The sequence below is a fragment of the Salvelinus fontinalis genome, chromosome 19 (genome assembly GCF_029448725.1).
Source record: "Salvelinus fontinalis isolate EN_2023a chromosome 19, ASM2944872v1, whole genome shotgun sequence".
Classification (NCBI taxonomy): domain Eukaryota; kingdom Metazoa; phylum Chordata; class Actinopteri; order Salmoniformes; family Salmonidae; genus Salvelinus; species Salvelinus fontinalis.
The window spans coordinates 13,287,358-13,302,028 of NC_074683.1; positions in this window are offsets into that span (position 1 = coordinate 13,287,358).

Here is a 14,671-nt window from a genome sequence, read left to right on the forward strand (position 1 = left end):
ACTCAGTGCCTCTTTGCTTGACGTCATGGGAAAATCAAAAGAAATCAGCCAAGACCTCAGAAAAAAATTGTAGACCTCCACAAGTCTGGTTCCTCCTTGGGAGCAATTTCCAAATGCCTGAAAGTACCATGCTCATCTGTACAAACAATAGTACACAAGTATAAACACCATGGGACCACGCAGCCATCATACCGCTCAGGAAGGAGACGCGTTCTGTCTCCTAGAGATGAACGTACTTTGGTGCGAAAAGTGCAAATCAATCCCAGAACAACAGCAAAGGACCTTGTGAAGATGCTGCAGGAAACGGGTACAAAAGTATTTATATCCACAGTAAAACGAGTCCTATATCGACATAACCTGAAAGGCCGCTCAGCAAGGAAGAAGCCACTGCTCCAAAACCGCCATAAAAAAGCCAGACTACGGTTTGCAACTGCGCATGGAGAAATGTCCTCTGGTCTGATGAAACAAAAATAGAACTGTTTGGCCATAATGACCGTCGTTATGTTTGGAGGAAAAAGGGTGAGGCTTGCAAGCCGAAGAACACCATCCCAATGTGAAGCACAGGGGTGGCAGCATCATGTTGTGGGGATGCTTTGCTGCAGGAGGGACTGATGCACTTCACAAAATAGATGGCATCATGAGGATGGACAATTATGTGGATATATTGAAGCAACATCTCTAAACATCAGTCAGGAAGTTAAGCTTGGTTGCAAATGGGTCTTCCAAGTGGACAATGACCCCAAGCATACATCCAAAGTGGGAAGCTTGTGGAAGTCTACCCAAAACATTTGATGCAAGTTAAACAATTAAAGGCAATGCTACCAAATACTAATTGAGTGTATGTAAACTTCTGACCCACTGGGAATGTGATGAAAGAAATAAAAGCTGAAATAAATAATTCTCTCTACTATTATTCTGACATTTCACATTCTTAAAATAAAATGGTGATCCTAACTAACCTAAGACAGGAAATTTTTACTAGGATTAAATGTCAGGAATTGTGAAAAACTGAGTTTAAATGTATTTGGCGCAGGTGTATGTAAACTTCCAACTCAACTGTAAATATTTATAATTGAACTTTTAAAATGTATTACCTTTTATATGTGGCATAAACAGAACCAGTCACAATGTGCTGTTATCAAGGGAAAAAATGTCAAGACATCATGGGAAAGCATGCAGTTAATTAGGCTACAGATTCAATAAATAATCAACTTCACATGGTTCTGAAAGTGCACAGTGATGAGCTTGATGCTCCTTTCAATAATAATTGGAGGTCTTACACTGGTGACATGATGATCAATGATTGGCTACCTTTTGACAAATAAAAGTAATCTCTCACTTTTGTTTATAATAATCTCATTGTGTATAGGCTACACTGTATCCACACTGTATCTACAGGCTGTTGGCTAGAACACACCAGAGTGGGCACATTCACTACACCTACAGTATGCAGCATTTTTTTGTGACAAAACCATCACTAGGCCTAGAGTTGAAAATATGATGGAAACCCATTAAGCTTGTATTTTTTATTCAGTACAAGGGAATTTTACTGCAGAAGTAAATTGTATGTGCGCTACGTATTTACGCACAGATTTTTATCCTAACAAGTCAATTTGATGAAACACAAATCTGTTGTGTTTTTATGCCAATTTTTGAATAATTCGCATGGAAATCTGTTGCCAATTGGATGGGAACCTAACTATAGACACCTTAAAGACTGGCAAGTGCTCTCTAAACTTGCAACTGGTGAATCTTCTTCTGTGAATAAAAAATACATACAGTTACAACTTGTAACTTGTGCCAAAATGGTTGTAGTTGTAAATCTGGGGTTACCTGTGTTTGTGTCTATGCAAGAGAAGACATGAAGGCTCTGGTGCGGGCAGGGCTTTTTCTTCCGACTAATCACGTGAGCGCATTGCCTTTTCTTCTGACCAATCAGGTGAGGGGTTGTCATTCTGCACCCGCTTTTCAACCAATTATGTATATAAACTCTGGATTGCTGATGCTATGTATTGCCCATTGAGAGGCTTTGAAGCTACCGGTTGGCTATACTGGCACTCCCCAGGGGGAGCAGTCCTCCATAGGAATGAATGAAATTCTACAGTATTTAAATTAATGGACAAAATTACAAGTATTTTCTTTTCTGTTGTAGTGGGGACAGTAACATTAGTACTCTAAACGAATATATTTTCCTTAAAAGCATGTTTTTTTTCATGTTTAGCTTACATAATATAATGTAAAAGTATGCATTAAGGTGTCTGTAATAGAATAAACATGCCAAAAAGTAATGTAGACATTAGCTTCCAAAACCATTTTTACAATGGAGGAGTACCAAGATGGCTGCTTGGTGACTTCAATACAGCGCCCCCCTGTCAGTCAACTTGGAGACAGATGGGGAAAAAGCATAGATGATCGAGATCCATCTCTCCTGCCTATGCGGAGTTTCTGACATAATAACAAGCCATTGGAATCTGAATATGCATGTGTGAAGCAACACAAGCAGATTGTGATTGTGCTTCTACACCTGCATTGCTTGCTGTTTGGGGTTTTAGGCTGGGTTTCTGTACATCACTTTGAGATATCAGCTGATGTAAGAAGGGCTATATAAATACATTTGATTTGATTTGATTTGAATGTGGCTATACTCGGCCTTGTCTCAGGATGGTAAGTTTGTGGTTGAAGATATCGCTCTAGTGGTGTGGGGGCTGTGCTTTGGCAAAGTGGGTGGGGTTATATCCTGCCTGTTTGGCCCTGTATCGTCAAATCATGTCGTTACTACCATGCATGAATATTTGTATTTGTATTTATTGTGGATCCCCATTAGCTGCTGCTACTCTTCCTGGGGTCCAGCAAAATGAAAGCAGTTTATACAATTTTAAAAACATTACAATACATTCACAGATTTCACAACACCACTACCACATATCTACAGTACTAAATCCATGTGTATGTGTGTGTATAGTGCGTATGTTATCGTGTGTGTATGCATGTGTCTGTGCCTAAGTTTGTGTTGCTTCACTGTCCACTCTGTTCCATAAGGTTTTTTTAATCTGGGGTTTTTTCAAATCTAATTTTACTGCTTGCATCAGTTACTTGATGTGGAATAGAGTTCCTCCCATAGTCCTCCTATGTTCTGGACTTGGGGACTGTGACGAGACCTCTTGTGGCATGTGTTGTGGGCTATGCATGGGTGTCCGAGCTGTGTGCCAGTAGTTCAGACAGACAGCTCGGTGCATTCAACATGTCAATACCTTTCATAAATACAAGTAGTGATGAAGTCAATCTCTCCTCCACTTTGAGCCAGGAGAGATTGACATATTATTAATATTAGCTCTCTGTGTACATCCAAGGGCCAGCCGTGCTGACCTGTTCTGAGCCAATTGCAATTGTCCTAATTCCTTTTTTGTGGCACCTGACCACACGACCGCACGACTACAGAACAGTAGTCAAGGTGTGACAAAACTAGGGCCTGTAGGACCTGCCCTGTTGATAGTGTTGTTAAAAAGGCAGAGCAGCGCTTTATTATGGACATACTTCTCCCCGTCTTATCTACTGTTGTATCAATATGTTTGACCATGACAGTTTACTCTCTAGGGTTACTCCAATCAGTTTAGTCATCTTAACTTGCTCAATTTCCAAAGATTTATTACAAGATTTAGTTAGTGAATGATTTGTCCCAAATACAATGCTTTTAGTTATATAAATATTTAGGACTAACTTATTCCTTGCCACCCACTGAAACTAACTGCAACTCTTTGTTAAGTGTTGCAGTCATTTCAGTCTCTGTTGTAGCTGACGTGTATAGTGTTGAGTCATCCGCATACATAGACACTCTGGCTTTACTCAAAGTCAGTGGCATGTCAGTAGTAAAGATTGATAAAAGCAAGGGGCCTAAACAGGTACTGTACCTTGGGGAATTCCTGATTCTAATGGATTATATTTGAGAGGCTTCCATTAAAGAACACCCTCTGTGTTCTGTTAGACAAGTAACTCTTTATCCACATTATAGCAGGGGGTGGAAAGCCGTAACACGTGTGTTTTTCCAGCAGCAGACTATGATTGATAATTTCAAAAGCTGCAGTGAAGTATAACAAGACTGTCACGCCCTGGCCTTAGTATTCTTTGTTTTCTTTATGTTTTTTAGTTAGGTCAGGGTGTGACATGGGGAATGTATGTGTTTTGTAGTGTCTAGGGGTGTTGTATGTGTATGGGGCAGAGAAGAGTGTAGTTGTCTAGTTATGTCTATGGCTGCCTAGATTGGTTCTCAATCAGAGACAGCTGTCATTCATTGTCTCTGATTGGGAGCCATATTTAAGGCAGCCATAGGCAGTAGGCTTTTGTGGGTAGTTGTCTATCTGTAGTGTTTGTGTCAGCACTATTTGTCATTATAGCGTCACGGTCGTTAGTTTGTGTATAGTGTTCGTTTCGTGTTTTTCTCTCTTCTAAATAAAAGAAGATGTATTTTGCACACGCTGCGCCTTGGTCCTCTCTCTCACCCATAGACGATCGTGACAAAGACAGCCCCCACAATCATTTTATCATCAATTTCTCTCAGCCAGTCATCAGTAATTTGTGTAAGTGCTGTGCTTGTTGAGTGTCCTTCCCTAATAAGCGTGCTGAAAGTCTGTTGTCAATTTGTTTACTGTGAAATAGCATCACGCTTCAAACAAACAATTAGATAGGAGTAATTGCACAGGATCTTTGAGGTAAGCTGCCAGATAGGGCTTATCACAATTTATCACTCTTTAGCTAGTTACGCTTGAGAGCTTGCTAAGCTAGCTGCTTGGTAAATATCTTTAGAACAGAGGCCCAGTGCAGTCAAAATTATGTTTTGTTTCATATTGTACAACAGCTGGTGGAAAAAAGTAGCCAATTGTCAGACCTGGGGAAAAGTAAAGATACCTTGATAGAAAATGAAGTAAAAGTGAAAGTAACCTAGGAACATACTACTTGAGTAAAAATATAAAAGTATTTGGTTTTAAATATACTTACTGATAGTTTTTGGTTGAAAATACAATATACACAGGACCTTCTAATCAGCAGGTTTGCATGCTGGGAGTTTTGGCTTTGCATGGTGTCACCACCATGCTGCAAATTGGTCAAAGGTGCAGTATGCAGAAATCTCTCCGCCATTTCCTGGTTGCTAATTTCTAATAGTTAGCCAAATTCAGTTCATGTGACAAAACAAGCAATGTATAGCATCTTCCCCGGTTTCCCCAGTGTATTTATACCTGTGTTTTCTGTTTGTCTGTTGCTAGTTTGTCTTCTCTTGTCAAGCCTACTAGCGTTTTTCCCGTTTTCCTGCTTTTTCTCTAGTCCCTGTTTTCTAGTTTTCCTGGTTTTTGACCATTCTGTCCGCCCTGACCCTGAGCCTGTCTGCCATTCTGTACCTTTCGGACTCTGCTCTGGATTACTGACCTCTGCCTGCCCTTGACCTGTTGTTTGCTTACCCCTGTTTTTGTAATAAACTGTTACTACGTTGAACTGTCTGCATCTGGGTCTTCTCCTGAGCCGTGATAGTAACAGAGGCTAAATCAATTAGATTAACTTGCGGTTACGATTTTCCGGTGAATTTCAGCACATTATCTCACAGCCCTCTTTCAGAGACAAATTTTCAGACTCACATTAAGCATCTCCAATCAAAAAATAAATCTAGAATCGGCTTCCTATTTCGCAACAAAGCCTCCTCACTCATGCTGCCAAACATACCCTCGTAAAACTGACTATCCTACCAATCATTGTCTTCGGCGATATCATTTACAAAATAGCCTCCAACACTCTACTCAGCAAACTGGATGTAGTCTATCACAGTGCCATCCGTTTTGTCACCAAAGCCCCATATACTACCCACCACTGTGACCTGTATGCTCTCGTTGGCTGGCCCTCACTACATATTTGTCGTCAAACCCACTGGCTCCAGGTCATCTATAAGTCTTTGCTAGGTAAATCCCTCCCTTATCTCATCTCACTGGTCACCATAGCGACACCCACCCATAGCACGCGCTCCAGCAGGTATATTTCACTGGTCATCCCCAAAGCCAACACTTCCTTTGGCCGCCTTTCCTTCCAGTTCTCTGCTGCCAATGACTGGAAAAAATGCAAAAATAATCACTGAAGCTGGAGACTTATATCTCTCTCTAACTTTAAGCATCAGCTGTCAGAGCAGCTTACCTGATCACTGTACCTGTACACAGCCAATCTGTAAATAGCACACCCAACTACCTCATCCCCATATTGTTACTTATCCTCTTACTCTTTTGCACCCCAGTATCTCTACTTGCACATCATCATCTGCACATCTATCACTCCAGTGTTAATGCTAAATTGTCATTATTTCACCTCTATGGCCTATGTATTGCCTTACCTCCCTACTCTTCTACATTTGCTCACACTGTACATAGATTTTTCCATTGTGTTATTGATAAGGGAATTATATGCAAGATAATGATTAATTTTTTCCACCCTGAAACCATATAATTGTATGAAATTTATTAGAATCATAAATGTATAATCTGATGATGTGTGTAGTTTTAGTCAGAATTAGAACAAGGACCTTTTGCTTCTTTTTAGTATGTAAACAGGGTGCAAGTGGGAAACAAATGATAAGAGGAGCTATCGACAGACAAGCTGTACCACTGTGTTCCTTACAGGACATTCTGTCTCCACCCGTGGAGTGGAGAAACTGTTAGGCTTGCAGAAGATTATGAAACATGTTGTAGATTAAAGAAACAATGTATCTGTGTAGTGGAAAAACACCGACTGTCTGAGCAAGGCGTAGCTTAAGATTTGAACTTGTTTGTGTGTGTGTTATAAAGACTGTGTTTGTGTTATGGACTTCCGAGCGCTCTCGTGAATAAACTGTATGAGCCTTTTGCATAAGCTGTGTCACGAGAATTTTGTTCTCAGTGTTCATAATACCCAATTGAATTACTTACTCAGCCTGAAACCCATCATTTGTAAGAAACTGGTTGAAATGAATCAGATGGAGGCCCAGCCACAATAGTCAGAACATTTATTTACGAGAGCGCTCTGCCAATCATTACATGTACATTGGTTTATATACCTCACATTTCGTCATAAATGCTCCTCCTCCTCTAATACAATGACAATATAGTTCACAAGTCTTCTCCTTCTCATACATAGCCTGCCACCTGTTATACAATCTACTACAAGCCCAAGGTTTCTCCCCTCCCTGGGTGGGGAGACTTCCTTCCCTGTTATCAGTTCCACAGTGGTCACAAGTTGTCTGCCACAGTTCCTTGCCTGCTAACTGTCCCTCTTTCTTATGGACAAACATTCTTCATCAGACAGGATATAATTCTGTTAGTTATAGTTCCACGTTAAATGTATACATCATTTAGTCATTATTCATAAAAATCCCATAACAGCTGAGTCTTTGCCTAATTATTATTAAACCCATGGTCTTACAAACCTCGGGGATTGGTCAAAGCTATTGATTGTTAGATATTATCATTGGGATTGAAAATTCTCGTGACAGTTATTGACTGTATGTTTGTTAATGTGTAACTCTGTGTTGTTGTTTTTGTCGCACTGCTTTGCTTTATCTTGGTCAGGTTGCAGTTGTAAATGAGAACTTGTTCTCAACTGGTGTACCTGCTTAAATAAAGGTGAAAAAAATAAAAAATGAAATACTCAATAACTTTCTAACTACTGAAGTAGGCTCCCCTCCCCCACTGGAGCCAAGCAGGCCAGGAGGGTCGTAAACTTGCCTTTCACACCTAGGGCCCTGGCCACCGATTGGTTGTTACGGGCCTTATCACACTATGGTGTCAGCCAATCACAGGCGGGTAACTTGAGTCCCAGGTCCCCAACTCCTGCCTCCCCTCTCAGTCTCCCTCAAGCAGTGACAGAGAACAACATATCTGTATCTGCCCATCAAATCAAATGTTATTTGTCACACGAGCAGAATACAGCAGCAGGTATACCTTATCATGAACTTCTTACTTTCGAGCCCTTATCCAAACATGCAGGTCAAGAAATAGATTCAAGAAAATATTACTTCATAAACTAAAGTTTAAAAAAAGAACAATAACGAGGCTATATACAGGGGGTACCGGTACGGAGTCAATGTGCAGGGGTACAGGTCAGTCAAGGTAATTTGTACATGTAGGTAGGGGTAAAGTGACTATGCAAAACTGGACTCAATTATATCTCTGGGATGTTGTGTGTGTATAAAGTGTTTTATTTTACAGCTTATACAACATACAGTGGCCTTACAAGATCATTCTTTTGACTGCTTCACATGTGTACCCAGCAGGTCAGTGTCTTATGGCAGTAAACAGAGATAATAAACAGGCAGATAAGAATATAGCTTCTTTTTGGAACCCTGTTAAAATGACAACACACCTACTGTAATTCAAAGTACCACATGTTTATGCCTGATTGTGGACAGGGGTTACCTTTCAGGACACTGGCGAGTGGCTGGAATTAGTTGAAGATATATAAAATCATGGGAATATTCTTATCTGCCTGTTTTGTGTGTGTGAGCGTATGTAGTGTGTGTGTGTATGTGTGTGTTGGAATGTCAGTGTCACGTTCCTGACCTGTTTTCTGTTAGTTTTTGTATGTGTTATTTGGTCAGGACGTGAGTTTGGGTGGGCAGTCTATGTTTTCTGTTTCTATGTTGGTTTTGGGTGACCTGATATGGCTCTCAATTAGAGGCAGGTGTTTTTCATTTCCTCTGATTGAGAGTCATAATAAGGTAGGTGTGTTCACACTGTTTGTTTGTGGGTGATTGTCTTCCGTGTCTGTGTCTGAGCACCACACGGGACTGTTTTCGGTTTGTTTTGTACATCGTTCTTTTGTGTAGTCTATTTTCCCTGTTCGTGCGTTCTTCGTGTTATTTGTAAGTTCGTATTGTTCAGGTCTGTCTACACATTCGTTTTTGTTATTTTGTAGTTTATTCAAGTATAGTTCGTGTCATTGTTTCGTCGTGTCTAATAAATCATTATGTATTCAACACCCGCTGCATTTTGGTTCAATCCATGCTCCTCCTCATCCGAGGAGGAGGAATCTGACAACGATCGTTACAGTCAGATTAAGTATGTGTGTGTGTGGGTAGAGTCCAGTGAGTGTGCATAGAGTCAGTGCAAAAAGTCCAGGTAGCCGGACAAAATTAATGGATAAATATAATGTTCAATATAAAGACAAAACAGGAAAAAGCATTAGTTATAGGCTACTGATTAGGCTACTGTGCACCTCTGCTGGCAAAATTGATGCCATAACCAATTGCGTACCGCTAAGACCTACTTTTGGTGAGTCTTAACCATCACTAGTAGCACTGCTTGAAATTGGCACATTGGTGCATGTTTTTTAGGACACACCTCAAATATTTCTACCCCTCCCACGACACACTTAAAATAGCGAGCTGATATAAGACAGGTAAATTAGCAGCCCTGGCGCCAGTGTTGGAAAATAGCAGAGTGCTGGCTTTTACAAGTCAAAATTGCAAAAGAGTGTGCATTGAAAATAGGTGAAAATAACTGAAAATAGGGCCCTGTGTTTATAATTCATTAAATGTTATGAAATGTATGACCTATTTTTTTGTTCAAGAGAAATGCTCACAGGAATATCCATGTACTTAAGATTGCACCTTGCAAATAAACAGCATTGCACTATACATTTTCATATTATATCCTGTTAACATCCTAAGTATGAAACATGTATCAGTCATCTCTTTGAATTCTAAAATGTGATCAAAGAAAATATGTGATACATTTACTGCATTGATAAAAAATACCACTCTATATCTCTTTTATATTTTTTGGGGGCCATGTGTCCTTCATACTATTTCAATAATCAGCTCTTACTGTACCTTTGCCAGGAAACAAGCGATGGAAGAGATTTTACACATTGGCGTGGGCATGGAGGGCATGTTTTTGCTGGAGCTGCCCCGTATCCCTCAGCTCTTCAAGATGACTCAGCGTCACCCAAGTGTATGCCAGTTCTCCATATGCCAAAACAACTAATTCCGCATATTGCTCAAAGACCTCTGGCAGCTCTGGGCTTTTCTAGCCCCATATCTGGATCTAAGGACCTCTGTTAAAGAAACAGAGTGATGCAAGACCACAAGGGGTTTGAGGCCAATTCCATTCGCTGGTCCAGGAGGGTCTGATAGCAGGACAATGCAGGCTGACTGTACTGGCTGAGTTCACCTGTAGGCAAAAGGTGAGCCCAGGACAGGGGCACTTTAAAATGAGTTACTACTCGACTCTGAAGGTACTGGAAGTAGTCCCTGGAGCCCATGGGAAGGGATCGTATGCAGTCAAAGGCATCAATCCCTGATGGAATGGCTAAGAGCTTGCTGCTTAGGTCCCTTACTAAGTGATTGCATCAAGTCTTGTGGGTGCAAGAAGCATGAAGTCTTGTGGGTCATCCTCCTCTTGACATTAGCAGCCATAGAGACACAGCACAAACAGAGAGAGAATCCTCCCCATGGATCCCATCTTGGTTATAGTGGAAGTCCACACAGTATAAGCCTTTTATAATGGTGTTATTTACTAACTTGAACTCTCTCACACACACACAGACCCTGTGCGTTTCAAAATCATGACATTGATGCGATGGTTTATGATGCTTGTAATGATGGTCTCCACCTTGAGTGCCTCTGATAAAGTTAGAGGGTTCACACAGAAGACAGAAGGGCCCCACAAGGACATATCTGAGCAGAGGTAAAAATAATAGACTTTCAGCACTACTACATTGTAAACACACATTATTTAATTAATTAGAACTTCTAGAATTTATAAACGTGTCCGAAAGCATTAAAACATTTATAAGCATTTATACTGGCTTATTCGTTAAAGTTATTATTAAGTGTTACATATTAAATGCTTTTTTAAATGAGGACTAATTTCAAGACAATGCCCTCTGTTTTACAATCATCATTTTAAATTGATATCATGTATAACTTGTATACCATTGTCAAGTAACGAAATGTTTAATATCACTATGCAGGACTGTTTTGCAGACAGAAATGTCACCCGTTAAATATAACTTTGAATAATGGTCTAACTGATACGTTTCTCGCTCAGAGATTAATTGTCTGATAATAACAGCATTTCATAGAATTTTTTTATTTACCCTTTATTTAACTAGGCAAATCAGTTAAGAACAAATTCTTATTTACAATGATGGCCTACCCCGGCCAAACCCTAACCCGGATGACACTGGGCCAATTGTGCGCCGCCCTATGGGACTCCCAATGACGACCATTTGTGATACAGCCTGGAATTGAAGGGTCTGTAGTGTGATACAGACTACAGGGTCTGTAGTGACGCCTCTAGCACTGAGATCCAGTGCCTTAGACCGCTGCGCCACATCAAGGACTACAGTATTTTCATGATGCATATCTCACTTCACCTTTAAGAGGTGGTGGGAGGGGGGCCCTGGGACTGCATGATGTCACTAACTATAATGCATTCTGATTGCATTGAGGACAATTAGTATACACTGTGACCTAAACGGAGTAAACACTGCATTGTAAACCTTTGTTCTAACCCAAAGACCAGAGGATCTGATGCAACAGCTTCCTCTATTGGACAACTGATGACAATAATCACAGACTGGAAATGCTACAAAAGTTAGTGTTGCCTGTATTTCTCAAAATAACAAGTGATGGCACTGTTTGGGGAGGATGATTTATTTTCCAATTTAAAAACACAATTCAACCACACACGGATAATACATTTAAACATAAAAGAGGATAATCCAACAAAGTTAAAAAAAAAAAAAAATTCTATTATGTCCCTTTTTATGCAGATGGAGATTGAAAAGTCTCTCTGTGGTCTGTGAAGCAGACACCAGTGACAAGTCAGGTATATAATCAACAACGCATTGTCATATTCCACAAATAAACAGCCACTTTTCAAGTACAGTATTTGCAGATTGTTTAGAAACTATGGGGCCATACTTGCGAACATCAGAAAAAGTTGACGTTTTAGTTTAAGTTTAAGCACCAGACAATTAAAATGTACATTGACGTAGTTACACGTGATCTGTTCCCGTCACAAAACCTGGTACATTTAGCGCTATGCTAATCTCACCAGGTGGCCGTGATTATATAAGGTCAAATTTGAGCAAATGTGTGAAAAATGAAATGCAGAAATATCTCATTTACGTAAGTATTCACACCCCAGAGTCAATACGTTGTAGAAGCACCTTCTGTAACAATTACAGCTGTGAGTCATTCTGGTTAAGTCTCTAAGAGCTTTGCACACCTGGATTGTGAATCATATTTGAACATTTAAAAATTCTTCAAGTTCTGTCAAAGTGGTTGTTGATCATTGCTAGACATGCATTTCCAAGTCTTGCCATAGATTTTCAAGACAATTTAAGTATGAAAACTGTAACTAGGCCACTCAGAAACATTCAATGTCGTCTTGGTAAGCAACTCAAGTTTATTTTGGCCTATGCCCCCAACATAATGCTTTGGATTCAGGACATGAAGTTAGTTTCTTTGCAGTTTTACTTTAGTGCCTTATTGCAAATAGGATGTATGTTTTGGAATATTTTTATTCTGTACAGGCTTCCTTCTTTTCACTCTGTCAATTAGGTTAATATTGTGGAGTAAATACAATGTTGTTGATCCATCCTCAGTTTTCTCCTATGTTAAAGTCAACATTGGCCTCATGGTGAAATCCCTGAGCGGTTTCCTCTCCGGCAACTGAGTTAGGAAGGTCACCTGAACCTTTGTAGTGACTGGGTGTATTGATTACACCATCCAAAGTGTAATTAATAACTTCATCATGTTTAAAGGGATATTAAATGTCTGCTTTTAACATTCTTACCCATCACCAATAGGTGCCCTTCTTCCGAGGCATTGGAAAACCTCCCTGGTCTTTGTGGTTGAATCTCTGTTTGAAATTCACCGCTTGAATGAGGGATATTACAGATAATTGTATGTGTGGGGTACAGTTATGAGGTAGTCATTCAAAAATCATTTTATTGATGTTTAACACTATCATTGCACACAGAGTGAGTCCTTGCAACTTATGAGATTTGTTAGCAAATTTTTACTCCTGAACTTATTTAGGCTTGCCATAACAAAGGGGTTGAATACTTATTGACTCAAGACATTCCAGCTTTTCTGTCACGTCCCTGACGAGCGCACGGTGTCTCCTGTACGAAGAGCGCACGGTGTCTCCTGTACGTGTGCATAGCCCGGTGCGGTACATCCCAGCTCCACGTATCAGCCGGGATAGAGTGGGCATCGAGCCAGGTGCCATGAAGCCGGCTCAACGCATCTGGTCTCCAGTGCGTCTCCTCGGGCCGGTGTACATGGCACCAGCCTTACGCATGGTGTCCCCGGTTCGCCAGCACAGCCCAGTGCGGGTTATTCCACCTCCCCGCACTGGCCTGGCTACGGGGAGTATTCAACCAGGTAAGGTTGGGCAGGCTCGGTGCTCAAGAGCTCCAGTACGCCTTCACAGTCCGGTCTATCCCGTGCCACCTCCTCGCCCCAGCCCAGTACCACCAGTGTCAACACCACGCACCAGGCTTCCTGTGCGTCTCCAGAGGCCTGTTCCTCCTCCACGCACTCGCCCTGTGGTGCGGGTCTCCAGCCCGGTACCACCAGTTCCGGCACCACGCACCAGGCCTACTGTGCGCCTCAGCAGGCCAGAGTCTGCCGTCTGCCCAGCGACGCCTGCGCTGCCCAGCACCGCCTGCGCTGTCCGTCTGCCCAGCGCCGCCTGCGCTGCCCGTCTGCCCAGCGCCATCTGAGCTGTCCGTCTTCCCAGCGCCGCCTGCGCTGCCCGTCTGCCCAGCGCCGTCTGAGCCGCCCGTCAGTCAGGAGCCGCCAGAGCCGTCCGCCAGTCAGGAGCCGCCAGAGCCGTCCGCCAGTCAGGAGCCGCCAGAGCCGTTCGCCAGTCAGGAGCCGCCAGAGCCGTCCGCCAGTCAGGAGCCGCCCGCCAGTCAGGAGCCGCCAATCAGGAGCCGCCCGCCAGTCAGGAGCTGCCTGAGCCGTTCGCCAGTCAGGAGCCGCCAGAGCCGTCCGCCAGTCAGGAGCCGCCCGCCAGTCATGAGCTACCCCTCAGTTATGAGCTGCCCTTCAATCATGAGCTACCCCTCAGTCATGAGCTACCCCTCAGTCATGAGCTACCCCTCAGTTATGAGCTGCCCTTCAATCATGAGCTACCCCTCAGTAATGAGCTGCCCCTCAGTCCGGAGCTGCCCCTCAGTCCGGAGCTGCCCCTCAGTCCGGAGCTGCCCCTCAGTCCGGAGCTGCCCCTCAGTCCAGAGGCGCCAATCAGTACAGTGGGGTTATTTTGGAGGGTCGCCATTCCGAGGAAGCCACGGAAGCGGGGATTAACTATGGTGGGGTGGGGGCCACGTCCAGTGCCAGAGCCGCCACCGTGGACAGATACCCACCCAGACCTTCCCCTATAGGTTCAGGTTTTGAGGCCGGAGCCACACCTTGGGGGGAGGGGGGGTGGTACTGTCACGTTCCTGACCTTATAACCTTTGTTTAGTCTTTGTTTAGTTGGTCAAGACGTGAGCTGGGTGGGAATTCTATGTTTTGGGTTGCTATGTTGGGTTTGTTGTTTGGCCTAATATGGTTCTCAATCAGAGGCAGGTGTTTGTCATTGTCTCTGATTGGGAACCATTTTAAGGTAGCCTGTTTTCACTGTTTGTTTGTGGGTGATTGTTC